Below are 5,373 nucleotides of genomic sequence, written 5' to 3'. Positions count from 1 at the left end.
TTTGTTTGTTTGTTTGCTTTGTTTTTCCATCTGTAAAATGAGGCTCTCTTCCCCTTAGCTCAGTCTTTGAGTTACTGACTTGAAGTAACCTTGTAAATACAACATTCTTCATCTATGCCTTGCTCTTAAAAATATAAGAAGGAAATTCCCTCGGCCCCAGATTCACCCAATTTCTCCCCAGCAGGTCGTTTTTCAGTTTCTCCCAGTGCGGCCCCGGAGAACGGTCATTCCTCTTTTGTTCTTGCTGATTTGGTTTCACACACCTGCGTGCATCACCAGGACTAGGTGAGACTGGGAACTCGCTGCAGTCCCAGGGATATAATCTAACGAAGGGAGGATGTGACCTGCTCCTGGTGAATTCAGACACTTGTTTAATATGCATGGTGCCCTGGGGGGGCCCCTGCACAGTATAGAGTAACCAGAGGTGCTGAACCATAGCCTTGCCTATAAACAGAGGAGAATTTGCTCAGTAAATAGAGCCAGCTGGGAAAATTGATGCTGGCATAAATAATACATGGCAAATCTAGTCTTCATGCAGAAATTCATTGCCGGTGGCTCCGCGAGGCAATATAATTACCCTCCTCTTCCTGCCAGCTGTACCACAGCCTAGTGCCTAGTGTATGAAATAACTCCCCTGTCTGTTAGCCGCGCGGTGGCCATCCGTCTGAAAGCCGTAATCCTGGCTGGGAGGAGAGAAGGACACCAGGGAAGGGAAAAGAAAAGGCAAAGTTGAGAAATGATCAGGTCATTTACTGAACACATTTTTTTAAGGGAAGGTTGCCGTTCTCAGAGAGCCTGTTGTGTAATTAATTAGCTGTGTCTTGGCTGCAGGAAAAGGGGTTAAGAATTATAAATGGATGATGCGACATTTAGAGATGATAAACAGCAGGGACAGAAGCAGGGAGCATTGGGATTGCATGGCACCCTGGCTCAAGGTATCTGCCCGAGTGAGGACAGGGCTGGTGAGCCCAACTGCGGGACCCCTGGTGCTGCCACGCTCCCAGAATACGCCAGGAGAAACTAATCTTCATTATCCCTACACGGTGAGTGGCTGGCACACTCCTGCAACCATGGTAGGAACCAACATGTGAAGCTAGGAATGGCAGGTCCCTGCCACTCTCACCACTCGGGCGTCCTGATCCCACGCCGACATCACCGGCCAGTCAAGCATTCTGTTTTGCGGAGCTCGTGGTCTTTGGCGGTTTTTCTCCTCGCAGCTCCCCAGGTAACCACAACCAATCCGATGGACTTAGCCTTAGCATGGAGCCTGGTGGCTATGCCTGCCCTGGGGAGATCGGCCGTGTTTCCAGGTCCCTGACTGAGGACCCTAGAAGAATGTGGTTTGAGAGGCCTGTAAAGATCATCTGGCCCAGCCTGTCGTTGACCAGAGAAGGAAACTGAGGAGTAGTGATAGTCTCAGGGGTAGCACAGGGTTGGGACACAGTACAGTACTCCTGGCTCCCAGGCCAGGACTCTTTCTGTCGCCATGATGCCTTAACTTTTCAATCCGCACAGCTTTGTTCCCACTGGGGCAGTACTCCGGCCATTCCGGCCATGAAAAGGAACCTCATTCACTGCTATGTGAGACCGACCTGTACACGACTGCAGCACGTGGCCCCTGATCCTTGCTTCCTCCTTGGGCCTTGCTCTTAGACCAGGGCTTTATCTCCCCGACTGCTACTGCTGCACATTCTGCTCCGGGCACACCATGTGGGACAGTTCCCCGGGGCACCTTGGGCCAGGCTGGCTCTTCTACCCAAATACCTCTTACTCCCTTATGTGCTGCCTGTGCCCACCCCATCCCCCACTCCCCACTGTGGCTGGTGCACCCACCCTGATATCCTCCCTTTCTTATGCCTCAATGACGGTCCAAACAGACGTTTCTCATAACCCCCTGTACTGCTCACCCATATTTTCTGTTCATTTGTCTGCTGCCCATGAGCCCAAAATCCACTTTAAGGGCTCCCGTGTCAAATTTTCTTTTGCTCAAAAAAATAAAAAAAATAAAAAAATAAATTTTTCTTTCTTTTGCTCTTTACACATTATGGGAGCTCAGTAGTTAAATATATAGTGAGTGGACTAACTTCTGGTACAAAGTTGAATAGAAGCCATGATAGCCATTGTCCTTGTTCCTGACATTAGTGGGCTGTTTCCAGTATTTGTCATTACGACGTAGAAAGTTCTCTGTTTAATCAAGGTAGAGACTCATTGCATTTTCTGTTTGTCCTGGAGAAGGGAGTTCAGGTATTGGCCATTACATTTGTCATGCCTAGAGTTCTCTCTCCCAGCCAGCGGAAGGTCCACGTGTCAGAGCTATACAGCTGCACTTCAGCTGCTGCACAGGCTGGAGTCCTTGAGTAGCCGTTGAATCCTATCTCTCCCCTGCCTCTGTAGTTTCTGGGTGTAATTTAACCTTAGGTTTTAAAAGACAATGGGCCTGTACTGAAAGGCTACAAAGTTAAGGAACATTATTTTTTTACATGTCAGCTAACTTGGTCTTAGCTCTGACACTCACATACTCTATGTCATTGGATGACTCAGCCTCTTTAAGCCTTAGTTTCATCTTCTGTGAAGTGGGAAAAATAAAACCTGCTACATAGAATTGCTTTAGGGTCACATAGCTTAGATAAAGCACCAAGTGTTTTTCCAGCATATAATAGGCACTCAGTCTCATATCACTTTGAGGCTTACACGATGCCTGGGAGGTACTGGCGATAGCTACCTTCCATCCAGGCAAGGCCAGCTTCATGGTGATGTGACCAGAGCAGTTGCATAAAATCCTATACGTGGTTTAATGCTTCGCTTTTGTCATCCTGAAATTCTTCATTCTTTTTGAACAAGAGTCCAGCATTTTGCACTGTGCTCCACAAACTATGTAGCCAGTCCTGTCTCCAAGAAGTAATAGAATTCTTGTATTGGTCCTTTTTTGGGGAAATACCCCACCACTGATTTCTTAGGGAATAACTCCCCCTGGAAAGTTATCTCCCTTAGAAAAACTGGGTTAGCATCCTGTATCTATTTCTAACTGTTCCATTCTGGGGTAACCTAAGCAGTCTTTCTCAGAAAGGAATATTTACATGTATTATACAGAAATTATTAGGTCCAAAAAAGTCAAGATGGGGCTAGTGGAATGATGATTCAGAATTTTGGAATCAAGATCAGTCTGACCAGGTGCTGGCACAGTGGATAGAGCATCCACCTGGGATGCAGAGGACCCAGGTTTGAAACCCTTAGGTTTTAGGCTTGAGTGTGAGCTCATCCAGATTGAGCGCAGGGTCACCTGTTTGAGTTTGGGATTATAGACACAATCCCATGGTCCCTGGCTTGAACCAAAAGGTCACTGGCTTGAAGCCCAAGGTCGCTGGCTTGAGCAAGGGGTCCCTGGCTTGGCTGGAGCCCCCAGTCAAGGCACATATGAGAAAGCAATCAATGAACAACTAAGATGCTACAACGAAGACTTGATGCTTATCTCTGTCTGTCCCTCTCTCCGTCCTTCTCTCTCTCTCTGTCTCTGTCTCTGTCTCTCTCTCACACGTGTGCGCACACACACACACACACACACACATACACACACACACCCCAATCTAGGTTCAAAGCCCTGCTGGACCTTTTATGGCAGTTACTTAAACGAGGTAATTTTTCTGTCTTAGCAGTAAAATCTATGTTGCAGGGGAGTTACATTTTCCTTATTGGTAAAATATATGTCTAAGGGAAATCACACAGATAATTGATGTAAAGTGATGATGACGTAGTAGGTGCTCAGTCACCATTAATTCTTCCAGCTCTTGGCAGAACAAACAAAAATCAGGGCAGTAAGACTTACAAGCCATGCTGCTGCTAATAAAAGAAATAATATGATTTATTTTATCACTGCTGTTTGGGGAAAGGCACGTGCTTCATAAATATGTATTGGAAAGTACTTAGCAAATGAGTAGAAATAATAAAAGTATGTCAAAGTAAACAGTTCCAATAAATATGTCACTCGGTAGACAAATTAGTGTTTTATTAATACTAAATACTATTGCTTACTGAAAAGGATTTCAGATTACTTGCACAATGGGTATATTATTGAGTGCCTCTGTGGAAGGGCACGATAAAGATGAAAAATAGTGATGGCAGCCCTGGCCGGTTGGCTCAGTGGTAGAGCGTCAGCCTGGTGTGCAGAAGTCCTGGGTTCGATTCCCGGCCAGGGCACACAGGAGAAGCACCCATTTGCTTCTCCACCCCTCCCCCTCTCCTTCCTCTCTGTCTCTCTCTTCCCCTCCCGCAGCTGAGGCTCCATTGGAGCAAAAGTTGGCCCAGGCGCTGGGGATGGCTCCATGGCCTTTGCCTCAGGCGCTGGAATGGCTCTGGTTGCAACAGAGCAACGCCCCAGATGGGCAGAGCATCGCCCCCTGGTGGGCATGCCAGGTGGATCCCAGTCGGGTGCATGCGGGAGTCTGTCTGCCTTCCCGTTTCCAACTTCAGAAAAAAAAAATAGTGATGGCGATAATGCTAAAGGTGGAGGACAGAGGAGTGTGGGTAAATGCTGCTCCGAGACCTACTCACTTCAGTGATACGCACATTATTTAGCAGCATCCCAATGTGTTAGCTGTAATATGGGCCAGAGGGCCCAGAAAAGATGACTTCCACAGGATGTCATGAGTGCAGATGTCAATTATTGGGTTCAATAATATATTAGCCACACTCCCTTTAGGAACTAAGCACTCAGTTTATAAATTTAAGTTTACGGAGAGGAGAGAGAGAGAGAGAGAAGTGGGAAGGATCAATCCATAGCAGTCCCTTCCCATATGTGTCTTGACTGGTCAGTCAAGCCTGGGGTTTCAAACTGTTGACCTCAGCATTCCAGGTCAATGTTTTATCCACTGCTCCACCACAGGTTAGGCTAAAAAATTTTATTTTAGAGAGAGGAAGGGAGAAAGGAGAGACACAGAGAAAGGGACAGACAGGAACAGAAAAACAGGAAGGGAGAAGCATCAACTCATAGTTGCATCATTTTAGTTGTTCATTGATTGCTTTCTCATACATGCGTTTGGGAGGGCAGGGGGGAGAGGGCTCCAACTGAGCCAGTGACCCCTTGCTCAAGCCAGTGACCTTGGGCTCAAGCGAGTGACCGTGGGATCATGTCTATGATTCCACGCTCAAACTGTTGAGCCCGCACTCAAGCCGGTGACCTCGGGGTTTTGAACCTGGGTCCTCAGCAACCCAGGTCAATGCTCTATCCACTGCATCACTAACTGGTCAGACTTGTTCCACTTATTTATGCATTCATTGGTTGATTTTTGTACATGCTCTGACCAGGGATCGAACCTGCAACCTTGGCATATCAGTACAACACTCTAATCAACAGTGCTGGCCAACCAAGGTTGGACC

This window comes from Saccopteryx leptura, chromosome 2 (assembly GCF_036850995.1).
Source record: "Saccopteryx leptura isolate mSacLep1 chromosome 2, mSacLep1_pri_phased_curated, whole genome shotgun sequence".
NCBI classification, from domain to species: Eukaryota; Metazoa; Chordata; class Mammalia; order Chiroptera; family Emballonuridae; genus Saccopteryx; species Saccopteryx leptura.
The sequence above is the reverse complement of the archived record's forward strand: the minus strand, read 5'-3'. Positions refer to the sequence as shown.